The sequence below is a fragment of the Orcinus orca genome, chromosome 13 (assembly GCF_937001465.1).
Source record: "Orcinus orca chromosome 13, mOrcOrc1.1, whole genome shotgun sequence".
Lineage (NCBI taxonomy): Eukaryota > Metazoa > Chordata > Mammalia > Artiodactyla > Delphinidae > Orcinus > Orcinus orca.
Genome location: NC_064571.1, coordinates 39641691 through 39654856, shown reverse-complemented (window position 1 = coordinate 39654856; position 13166 = coordinate 39641691). Strand labels below are relative to the sequence as shown.

The 13166-nt window shown below is 39.4% G+C and overlaps 1 protein-coding gene across 10 annotated transcripts in view; it reads left to right on the top strand.

The window, feature by feature from the left end:
- Positions 1-13166, top strand: part of COMMD1 (copper metabolism domain containing 1) — a 166300-nt gene that overhangs the window by 65086 nt on the left and 88048 nt on the right. The window lies entirely within an intron of this gene.

Below are 13166 nucleotides of genomic sequence, written 5' to 3'. Positions count from 1 at the left end.
GGTTTTCAGAATCCCTTTTCAAAGATAGAATCATCTGAAAGTTTGGATATTCCCAACTGTGGATAGAGTCTGAAAACCAGCCTCCGGCAGCTATCTCAAAAGAACAAAGTGGGTCAATAAGGTGATTGCACAGAAGTTGGCCACTGTTCCCTTTTGGTTAGATCTGAGTTCGTGGCGTTTGGTCAGAATCTCCAAGGCAATGATAAAGACGCTAAGTAAAGACAAGGAATTGAGATTAAACAACATAGAACAAACCTATCTCACAAAACTCATCTTTATAGGCATTCAGGTATAGGAGGCAAGGTATTTTTTTAATATAAATTTATTTATTTATTTATTTTTGGCTGCATTGGCTCTTCACTGCTGCGTGCGGGCTTTGTGGTGAGCGGGGGCTACTCTTCGTTGCGGTGTGCGGGCTTCTCATTGCCGTGGCTTCTCTTGTTGCAGAGCACGGGCTCTAGGCATGCGGGCTTCAGTAGTTGTGGCTCACAGGCTCAGTGGCTGTGCGGCATGTGGGATCTTCCTGGGCCAGGGCTCGAACCTGTGTCCCATGCACTGGCAGGTGGACTCTTAACCACTGCACCACCAGGGAAGTCCCAGCATTGTATTTTAATTACAACATTGTGTTGTTCCTAAAGACCCTAAAGTATACTATTTCTGTCCTTGAGCCTACAAATTGTTTTTAATTGATCTTGATTATTTACAAAACAGTACTGCTTTCCTTGCAGTTTCCAATGTCATTATAGCGGACATCTACATGGTTTTTCTTTGAAGTCTTCAGTTTGTACTCCAGATGACTGCCAGATCAGACTTTTAATGACCTGGTATATGTCTTTTGGGGAAAAAAAAGCAGCAACTTGTAATTAGGAAGAGAAAACCCAGATCACTGAATTAACTAACCAGATTTATTTTCAGATAAATAATCAAATAAGTGGTTCTATTACATCCTATAATAGAAATTTATATCTTTTCTTCTAATAATGAGTGCATTTTTTTAGCTGGCAGGTTTCCTCACATAATCCCTTCTTGAGTTGCTTAGGGTTTTTCCAGTATTTGTAGTTCCCTAATGACTTTAATTTTAATTTAAAAGATAATTCCTTTTAAAAAATTGTTCTTTTTCAAAATATATTTTGAGGACCTTTTATTCAGTTATTTTACAGTAGTGCTAATAGCCTTTACTGACTTTGGTTTCTCTGATCCTAAAGTCCATTTTCTTAACCACTGTGTTATACAGCCTTCCTCCTATTATTCCTAGACCAAAAATCTGACAGAAGGTGCAGAAAGTATTCTTGGATATGTAAGTTTCACCAGCCATTTTTATAGGCTGTTCATTTTTTATTCTGGCAGTAGTGATTTTGTCAAGTATTTATCATTTGGGCAGGAATATGAAAACATACATATCTACTTTGACTTTCCTAGAAAACTATTATAGTATTTCTTTAACTCAATATTTTCCTAATATTTCTTGGACTGGGGTTTATAATGTGCCTTTTGATTTTAGTAACTTATATACCATCTGAATATATTGGGTACTGACACAGGAATTTTAAAAATCTATTTTTTTACGGTATGCGGGCCTCTCACTGCCGTGGCCTCTCCCGTTGTGGAGCACAGGCCCCGGACGCGCAGGCCCAGCGGCCACGGCCCACAGGCCCAGCCGCCCCGCGGCACGCGGGACCCTCCTGGACCAGGGCACGAACCCGCATCCCCCGCATCGGCAGGCGGACCCCCAACCACTGCGCCACCAGAAAAGCCCTTAAATATCTATTTTTAAGTTCCTATGGTTTTTCTTTCATTTTTTTAGCTAAAGTAACAAGGAAAAACATTTTTTTTAGAACAGTAGAATGTGTTTTTGTCAATCAATAAATCTAAACATCACTACACATGATTTTTTAGCTAGCTTCAGGAACATTTCATGATTACTTAGAACAAGTTGGTAAACTTTTTTTTGAGAGGACAGATATTTTATGCTTGACAGCTCTACAGTTTCTGTCACAAGTACTCATCATTCTCGGTGCAGCTTAAAAGCAGCCACAGACAGTATATAAACAGATGGGCACTCCTACCTTTCTAGAAGGTTTACCTATTTCAATAGAATCAATAGGTCTTAGAAGTCAGAGAGTCCTTAAGTACTCATCTAAGGTGAATTACATAGGTGAGGTGGTATATCCTCATTTTCCAGAGAAGGTGTATGTGACAGAGAAGTGACTTGCTTCAGACATAGCTGATAAGTGGTAAAGTGAGAACTAAAATGGGGATCGGGGCTTCCCTGGTGGCGCAGTGGTTGGGAATCTGCCTGCCAATGCAGGGGACACGGGTTTGAGCCCTGGCCCAGGAAGATACCACATGCCGCGGAGTAACTAAGCCCATGCGCCACAGCTACTGAGTCTGTGCTCTAGAGCCCGCGAGCCACAACTACTGAAGCCCGCATGCCTAGAGTCTGTGCTCTGCAACAAGAGAAGCCACCACAGTGAGAGGCCCATCAACCGCAACGAAGAGTAGCCCCCGCTCTCTGCAAAAAGAGAAAGCCCGAGTGCAGCAACAAAGACCCAATGCAACCATAAATAAATAAACAAACAAACAAATAAATAAATAATAAAATAAAATAAAATTAAAAAAAATAAAATGGGGATCACCAGACTTAGTTTTTCCTAAAACCATTGATACCAACATCTAGGAGCTTTTGTTAGCTTCTCACAATAGTCTATGCCAAGAAAACATGTTGGTTATAAAACATGTTGGTTATACAGTGTGGTAATCATGAGCGTTGATAGGAATATCACTCAGCAATAAGAAGGAAAGAACTTTTGATATACGCAACAAAATGGTTGAATCTCAAAATCATTTGCTGAGTGAAGTAAGCCAGATAAAAACTTTTTTTAACATAATGTATGATTCTACTCATATAAAATCCTAGAAAATGCAACGTAATCTATAGTGACAGAAAGCAGATGCCTGGGCATAAGAGTAGAAGGAGGGATAGATTAGATTACAGAGGGGTGTGTGAAAATTTTTAAGTGTGAAAAAAATGTTTATGTTCATTGTGGCAGCTGTTTTATGGATGTAAATATATGTATGTCAAAACTTATGAAATTGCATGCTTTAGATATGCAGTTTATTGTACATTACTTATACTTCAAAGTTGTGAAGAAAATGGTCACTGTGAAAATGATTGAAAATGCACTTTAACCCACAAAATCCTTTGAACGCAAATATATTCTTAAATCAAGAAAAGTTGTAAAGAAAGTAAACTGTAATAGAACCTAGGCTGGCAGTAAAATAAATATACAACCCAGATCCTACCGGAAATGTTTTTGTGAGGCCTGGATCCTTAGTTAGTACTGCTGTCAGCTTCTAGGTGAATGTTATTTATGAAATACTCTACTAAATCAACTTACCAGTTTTTAGAACACGTATAGGCAACAAAGGCAAAGTTATTTTTACACTGCTGTCATTGGATGAGCTTGTGAGGGAATTAATGATGCTAGGATATTAAGAGGTTGCTTCTAAGAAGAATGACCAAGGTTTTTGAACTCTGGGGTGTGTGTGTCCATGTACCCCAACAACTAAATTACTGTCTTCAATTTATGTCATTTTAAATCAGTGGTTCTCAATCATGGCTACACATAAGAATCACTTTTGGAGCTTTAAAAATTTTCATGCTCTGGACATACTTCAGACCAATTAAGTAAGAATCTGTGGGGATGGGACCTGGGCATCAGTATTCTTTAAAACTGGTGATTTAAAAAAAAAACAAGGGTGGAGGGACTTACCTGGTGTTCCAGTGGTTAAGACTCCATGCTTCTACTGCAGGGGACATGGGTTCGATCCCTGGTCGGGGAACTAAGATCCTACATGCCACGCAGCGTGGCCAAAAAAAAAAGAACACAACAACTAAAAACTGGTGATTTCAGTATTCATCCAAGGTTGAGAACCACTATGTTAAAGGTGCCAACTACTCTGATTTGAAATGTTAATATAGCTTGGTATTAAATTTTTACAGTGAGAATTCAGTATATGTTGGCATATTACTTCTACTTGCCATAATTTGTGAAGTGCTTGGGGACTATTTATTCAGACACTAGATGTGGTACATTTTTTCTGTCTTTCCCTCTCTATTTAAATTTCTCTCTCCTGCTCAGTTTGTCTGCATTACTTCTTTCTTTGGTCCAAAAAGTGCATTTGACAGTTGGCAGCCAAGTGCATGCATTAACTTTTTTTTCTTATTAACCACAATATATAATGCCTTTAGGATATGAGGAAGCCAAAGTAATAGAGAAGTAACTAAGGCAGTATATATTTATGGAAATATGTAAAGCTAGAGAAAATGACTATGCACTAGTGACCTAAATACCTTTCTTGTAGTGAATGTTTTTCTTCAACAGAAATACAATTTTTGCAAGAATAAAACATGAATTCCGTTATAAAAGTACACAGAAAACTCTGCGGTGAACATTTCATGTCCAAAGGGAAGAACATCAGTGTTTTACTCGTATAATTGAGATCCTTTCATATTTGATCATAAATCACTGAGGGACCTAATCCTTGAGGACTGTTGGAATCTGGCATGTGTCTTTAGGAAAGTTTTATTGTTCTGCTTACTTCATTAATACCACTGTTTTCCTTTCCTGGAACTTAAATAGAAATTTTCATAGAGTGTTTTCTTTTTTTAAACAGTAACTTTTGGGGAGATAATTTATATGCTTAGTAGAGTCTCATACATGGTTATTTCTCTTTTTTTGAGACTGGATTTTGGCATTTTATAAAGACATGTTGGTTTTTCTTTTGTGACTTCCTGTTTTTCAAAACCAGTAAGATGTTTTGTGAGGAAACATTTAGCCACAGCTTCTGTGCTAAACCATTTAGTAGTAAATTATTTCTTCTTTCTTCTGCTGAATTGTTCTTTCATAAGCATTTAGAGATTCCCTGCCTGTAGAGATCCTGAAATATAAATCTCTGTTTCTTTATTGTCTTTTTTATTTTTATTTTTTTTAGTATTTATTTATTTTGGCTGCACTGGTCTTAGTTGTGGCATGCAGGATCTTTAATTGTGGCATGCAAACTCTTAGTTGCGGCATGCATATGGGATCTAGTTCCCCAACCAGGGATCGAACCCAGGCCCCCTGCATTGGGAGTGCAGAGTCTTACCCACTGGACCACCAGGGAAGTCCATATTGTCTTTTTAAAACAATGAATAATGTTATTGCCTTTTCTAGTCTTAAGTTTTAGTGTACCAGAACTCTTCTAGTTTGGGGTTGTGTTTTCAGCAGACACAGGGAAGAAGATAGAATCTACCTTTACTGATATAATTTTTTTCTGGCCAACTCATCATATGCTCAATTCTGTCATTTTCAAGCAGTTAGATAAGAGAATATCACATATCAAGAGACTATATGCGGGCTTCCCTGGTGGCGCAGTGGTTGAGAGTCCGCCTGCCGATGCAGGGGACACGGGTTCGTGCCCCGGTCCGGGAAGATCCCACATGCCGCGGAGCGGCTGGGCCCGTGAGCCATGGCTGCTGAGCCTGCGCGTCCGGAGCTTGTGCTCCGCAACGGGAGAGGCCACAACAGTGAGAGGCCCGCGTACCACAAAAAAAAAAAAAAAAAAAAAAAAGAGACTATATGCAATGGTTAAAAAAAAAAAGAGTATATACAATGGTAGACACACTCTGATTTCTAGGATCAAGACAGGTTAGGCTCTGGAGTAAAAGGCCAGCATTTTGTCCAAAACATAGGTAAACATCTAATCTCAAAAGAAAGTAATCACTTATTTTTAATTTCCACAATTCCTCTACAACAAGGTACACTGATCTCCTTGTATAATTCTGGTGGTAAGGAATAAGAACCTGCTAAAACCTATGATTAATAATCAGTTTATGCTGAGCTCTCTTACGTATAGCATTGTAGCTTCATAAGCCGGAGCAGAGCCACCACAACTCCCTGCTTTGTGTCATAGAAGAAGGAAAATTTAAAGCACATTCTCTTTCTCATGCCCTTTCTCTCTTACATACATACATACATTTATATGTGTACCAATATATGGGAAAATTTGTAAAGATGGGATATAGAGAGTAAATAAAATGCCATTTTATTTTATTAACACTTACCATTTTGAGATCATGTTGCTTTATTCTCAGTAGCTATGGAGGATTTGGTTATACACGCTGTAATGCTTGGTCTATTTCTGATAATTCTTGTTTTTAAGGTTGGATTTTCACTTTTAACAATGTAGTAAAGGAAAGCCTCCAGAGAAATCAGTCAAGCTAATCTAATAAACAAACCACCCTTTGTCAGTACGGATTGATGAAATTTAACAGCTTGAGGATGCTTAAATCAGTTTAGAATACTTTTTAAAAAATATTTATTTATTTATTTGGTTGCACTGGTTCTTAGTTGCTGCAGGTGGACTCCTAAGCTGCGGCATGCAAACTCTTAGTTGCGGCATGAATGTGGGATCTAGTTCCCTGACTAGGGATCGAACCCAGGCCCCCTGCATTGGGAGTGCGGAGTCCTAGCCACTGCGCCACCAGGGAAGTCCCACTTATTTTTTAAATAAAGGAATTTTCCATTTTATATTTTATATCAGGTTTTGAACATTGAGTTTATTTAAACTTTAATTCTGAATGGGTCAACCCATTTTTGTAGCTCAAAGTTGTGTTTCATAATAGTTTGTTTTCTAAAGTCGTGGTCCTAAACTTAGAGTTCCTAGATACAATTTGTAGAAGGACAGTGCCTAAAGTCTATAACAACACAGAAAATAAATAGAATAAAATATTTGGTCCTCCTTGAAAGCCATTGTGATTTTCATTGTGTTCATTTTTGCTAAAAAACAAACATGGAGATCCACAACTTAATATTTAAATTCTGACTAACTCTGAATTAGCTATTTACAAAAAATACCTTGTACAGAAGGAAATGTTTTACAAAAGAGAAAAAGATGATAAAAAACTTTCAACGTTACTAATTAGAATGAATATTTCATAACAGAGAATAGGTAATAGCCAGTGGGGAAAAAAATGTAAGTGGTCATCTAGTTTTGAAACAATTAAAATCAGAACTTTTCAGTAGTTGATAATTTACCCATTAAAAAGTAGACATTTGGGGGTATGTTTTATGTAAGAATTGTGTAATAATAAGTGGTACTTAATATTTTTGATGTATTAAGATTAGAATGCTCTACTATTAATGTGCTTGGTTTTCTTAACCAAGCCTCTGTTCAAAAATTTATATAATGATTTTGCATTTATTTTGGTCTTAAATGACAGCCTTTTGAGACTTGATCCATGAGTCAACATTTGACATACTTGACTTCTCTTTTCTTTGAAATACTTGTCTTCCATGACACATTTGCCTAATTTTCCCCCTCATTTTCTAGTCCGTTCCTTTTTTTTCCCTTTTCATATCTCTTTTTTTTGCTGGTTCTTTCTCATTCACCCCACTTCTCAATGTTGGAGTGTCCCTGGGCTTAAGTCTTTGGTCCTGTTTTCTTCCCTATCTCCAACACACTTCCTAGGTGATCTCATTTAGTTTTTTGTTTGTTTTAATTAATTTATTTTTGGCTACATTGGGTCTTCATTGCTGCGTGCGGGCTTTCTCTAGTTACGGCAGGTGGGGGCTACTCTTTGTTGCGGTGCGTGGGCTTCTCATTGCGGTGGCTTCTCTTGTAGTGGAGCACAGGCTCTAGGTGCGTGGGCTTCAGTAGCTGTGGCTCTTGGGTTCTAGAGCGCAGGCTCAGTAGTTGTGGCACATGGGCTTTATTGCTCTGCGGCATGTCCAGGGCTTGAACCTGTGCCCCCTGCATCGGGAGGCGGATTCTTAACCACTGCGCCACCAGGGAAGTCCCAGTTCTATGGATTTAAATACTTCTATAGCCTAACAACTCCCAAATTTATATCTCTAAACTGGATTTCTCCCTTAAATTCCAGGTATATACTTATGACATACTTGAGAACTCTATTTAAATGTGAAAAAGGTATCAAAAAATTGAATATGCCCCAGACTGAGTTCCTTCTTTGCCTCCCATATTTGTTCCTCCTATATTTTTTATCATCTCAGTCAGTGGTACCTCCATTCTTCCGGTTCATATCCTCTTTTTCTCATGCCCACATCTAGTCCATCATCAAATCTTGTTGGGTTTAATTTGATTACTTTTCACTACTCCCCTCTACTCTGTTCAGATTACCATTACTTCTCTCCTAGATTATAATAACATCCTCCTAACTGACCTCTCTGCATCTGCTCTTTAGCCTATTCTCAACACACAGCAGTGTGTCAACAGAGTGACTGTGTTAAAGCCTAAGTCAGTTAATGTATTCATGGCTCTCATCTCACTCTAGGGGCTTTGTTTCACAGTCAGATTAATAGCTTTCTCCCTTGCTCAGTCTGCTATAGCTAGACCCATGCTGATTGCTGATTCATGGATCATGCTAAGCGTGCTCCCTCTTTAGGGTCTGTGCATTTGCTGTTCCCTCTCTCTGGATTGGTCTTCACTCAGATATTTGTAGAGTTAGCCTTTTCACTTTCCTGAGGTCTTTTTAAAAAAATTCATCTTCTCGGGGGCTTCCCTGGTGGCGCAGTGGTGGAGAGTCCGCCTGCCGATGCCGGGGACATGGGTTCGTGCCCCGGTCCGGGAAGATCCCACATGCCGTGGAGCGGCTGGGCCCGTGAGCCATGGCCGCTGGGCCTGCGCGTCCGGAGCCTGTGTTCTGCAACGGGAGAGGCCACAACAGTGAGAGGCCCGCGTACCGGAAAAAAAAATTCATCTTGTCAATAATGCTTTCACTGACCACCTCTCTAAAAGTTCAGTCCTCCACTTTCTGCTTTAATTTTTGAAAACTTTATTGAGCTATAATTTCCATACAATAAACTGTATCCATTTGAAGTGTCCAATTTGATTAATTTTGGCTGGTATATACACTTGTGAAACCACCATGGCAGTCAAGTGACAGAATGTGTTCATCATCCCTTAAAAGTCTCCTTCTTCCCCTGTACAATCCATCTCTCTCCAGCACAGTTCCTAGACAACCACTGATCTACCTTTTATCATCATAGATTAGTTTTTTCTGCTTTGTTTTTTCTTCTTGGCACTTATTACTATCTACCATGCTGTATATTTTATTGTAATTATTAATCTTGTCTGTGCTCCACATTAGCATGTAATGGGGTGAGGATTATTGCTGTTTTGTTCACAGCTGTATTCTCAAAGTCTAGGATGCTGCTTGGCACATGATATTCAGGAAGTAGTTGTTGAATGAATAAATGAATCATATAATTCACTGTTTTACTAAGCATCTACCATGTATCATGTACTGTGTAGGTGTTGAGGATGTATCAGTGAACAATATGGCCAAGTCTCTTATCCTAAGGAGCTGACAGTAAACAAAAAACAGTAGTAATTAGTGTAAGAAAGTGTATCAGAGACTGAAGAGCCTTATCAAAGCTCAGAAGACGAAATGGCTCTCTTTACCCAGTAAGCTGAGGAAGGCAGCTCTAAGGAGGTACATTTGCATTTGGTTTCTCTGATTTCAACTCTGATTCAGAGTTAAATGTCATGAACTAAGAAAAACAAAAAAGTTGGTACAGGTAGTATGACTTCTCTAGAGTTTATGAACATAACCCTTGTGTTTAGCACATAGGTGTGACCTTTGGCACTGGATTAGTACAGGTTGTCCTTCCATTTCTGCCTTCCTCCCTTCCTTTCCTTCCTTCCTTCCTTCCTTTCTTCCCTTCTTTCCTCCCTTCCTCCTCCCTCTCTCCCTCTCTCTTTCTTTCTCTCCTTCTCTCTCTTTCTTCCTCCCTCCCTCCCTCCTTCCCTCCCTCTCCCCCTCTCTCCTTCCCTCCCTCTCCCTCCCTCCCTTCCTCTCTTCCTCTCTCTTTCTTTCTCCTCCCTCCCTCCCTCCCTTCCTTCTTTCCTTCCTCCTTTTCCTACTTGTTGGTTTTCCAGTTTCTTAAACCACAGGTGGTAACAGGCACCAAGAAGTAAATTGGCAGAAAAATCATTGTAAGCAAAAGCAAGACTCATTTACTACAGTGGTTCTCAGCATCACTGGGCATCAGACTCACTGGAGATTTAAAAAATTATTTAAAAGCCTTTAAAAAAGGGCTTTTGCTTTCGTTTGAGAGAGGGAAGTCTTCTCTAAGGAGGCAAGCTGATCTGAGAGCACAAAATACATGCAGAGGGAACAGCAAAGGTAAGAAGTTGGCCTTGGTAGGAAATCTGAATTTTTATTCTAAGTATAATAGGAAACCATTGGAGGGCTTCGAACAAGGGACTGATGCAATGTGATTTATGTCCTCATAGGATCCCTGATTCATGTGTGAAGGATGAATAATATAATCAAGAGTGAAGCCATGATACTGAGAACTCATTAAAAAAAATCACTATGGTTGGAACTGTTTTTTTGCACGTTAAAAGCTATTCTCTTTTGCTTACAAATCTCTGTGTGGTAGTAGTTAGGTAAAACGGGATCTCAAGGTAAAAACAGAAAAACCCCAAAACTTAATCCTTCATTCTGTTAGCAAGGTTAGGTATACAGAATGAACAGAGCCAAAATTAATACTCCACTTCAAAATGGGGTTACGTGGACTTCTGACAATCTTCATTCCACATTTTTACCTCTTTTCCACAATTATGACAATCTCCTTCCTTTTTAAATTTTATTGTAACATGTTTCAAAATTTGGCAAGCCCAGGGCCTTCCCTGGTGACGCAGTGGTTAAGAATCTGCCTGCCAATGCAGGGGACACGTGTTCAATCCCTGGTCTGGGAAGATCCCACATGCCACGGAGCAACTAAGCCCGTGCGCCACAACTACTGAGCCTGCACTCTGGAGCTCGTGTGCCACAACTACTGAAGCCCGCACACCTAGAGCCTGTGCTCCGCAGCAAGAGAAACCACTGCAATGAGAGAAACCCATGCACCGCAAGGAAGAGTAGCCCCCGCTCGCCGCAACTAGAGAAAGCCCACACACAGCAATGCAGCCAAAAATAAATAAATACAATAAATTAAAAAAAAAAAAAAGGCACGCCCAGAGATAATACAAACCATTATTGTGCCAAAAGGGAAAAAAGTGAAGCCAAGAGAACGCTTAGAGGGCACTATGGTACTGGTCCAGGTAATATAATATTAGCCAGGAAGATGGAGATAATTTTAACAGTCAATGTGGAGAGAAGTGAGCAGATAGAAGAAACATTTTAATGTATTGTAGATGAGTTGCTTTGGGATGGGTTGGAAGGGATGTAGAAAGTGAAAGAAAGTGAGGAAGTGGGGATAACTTTTTTGCATGAATATGTTAGTGTAAATTGGTAACTCTAGTCTTTGTTTAACAGTCTTATTGGTAAATTGGTCATCTAATACACAACTTAAGTTTTTCCCCAGCCCTTCCCACTGGGGAAAAAAGTAAATCAAAAGAAATTAACATTTGGCAGTTAAGAAAATGCTTTTGTGCTGAAGTAATTTTATTAAAAAAACCCCAGTTTATGAAAGATGCCTTTGAGATTATTGAGCTTAAATTTTACCTAACAGGCTTTAAAAAAAGTCATTGTTTCTTATGATGTACCCTTTTCTGTATGTATATTATGCTTCAATATAAAGATTTAAAGAGGTAGAGATATGAGTGTTTGTCTTTGCAAACTCGTTGCACCTGTGAGAACAGGGCTTTAGCACAGCTGAAGTCCTTGGCTTCTGACTAATATCCTGCCAATAGGCAGCCCCTGGTGTTGGACTTCTTTCAGATTGTTACCATTCAGGCTCTTTGGTTCTATTCTTGTGGACAGTTGGGGTGCTTGAGAGGAAGCCAGGAAACCAAGCCTTAAGAGGATTTGGAAACAATTTTTGTGCTAAACTCAGGGTGACAGTGTATCCTGCCCAGAAATGTTGAAACTGCTTGTGTTTGTGTAGTATTTGTGTACTGGCTGGTGGGCTGTGGGCTTCATTCCATGTATGCTGCTGCTCTACTGCCAAGATGAAGGCCTCTGACCCAAGCCCATTCTTAGCACTTTTTTTTATTATGTAAACTATACATACATAAAATTTACCATTTAACCATTTTTAAGTGTATAGTTCAGTGGTATTAAGTATATTCACAGCGTTGTGTAACCATCACCACTCTCTATGTCTAGAACTTTTTTATTATCCCAAACAGGAACTCTGCACCCATTAAACAATAACTCCCCATTGTCACCTCTCTCTGGCCCCTGGTAATCTCTGTCTACCTTCTGTGTCTTTGAATTTGCCTGTTCTACTAAGGTACCTCATGTAAGTGGAATCACACAATAATTGCCCTTTTGTGTCTGGCTTATTTTGCTTTGCATAATGTCTTAAGATTCATCCATTTTGTAGCATTGTCTCAGAATTTCAATGCTTTTTTTTTTTTTTTTTTTTTTGTGGTACGCGGGCCTCTCACTGCTGTGGCCTCTCCTGTTGTGGAGCACAGGCTCCGGATGCGCAGGCTCAGCGGCCATGGCTCACGGGCCCAGCCGCTCTGCGGCACGTGGGATCCTCCCGGACTGGGGCACGAACCCGTGCCCCCCGGCACTGGCAGGCGGACCCCCAACCACTGCGACACCGGGGAAGTCCTCAGTGCTTTTTAAGGCTGAATAATATTTCACTGTATGTATATTCCACACTTTATCCATTCATCTGTTGATGGACATTTGAGTTGTTTCCATCTTTTGTTTTTTGTGAATAATGTTACTGTGGACATGGTGTACAAATATCAGTTTGAGTCCCTGCATAGGGTGTATACCCAGGAGTAGAATTGTGAGAGCATATGGTAATTTTATGTTTAAGTTTTTGAGGAACTGCAAAACTGTTTTCCACAGTGGCTGCAACCACTTTATATCCTTTTCAGCAATGTGTGAGGGTTCTAATTTCTGCACATCCTCATCAGCATCTGTTATTTCCTTCCTTCCTTTTTTTTTTTAAATTGCCATCCTAATGGATATGAACATTCCCTAATTATTAGTGATGTTGAGCATCTTTTCATGTGATTATTAGTAATTTGTGTATCGTCTTTGGAAAAATGTCTACTCAAGTCGTTTGCCCGCTTTTTAATCTGGTTGTTTGTTGTTGTTGAGTTATAGGAGTTCTTTATATATTCTGGATATCAATCACTTATCAGATATATGATTTACAAATATTCTCTTGCATTCTACGGGTTGTCTTTTC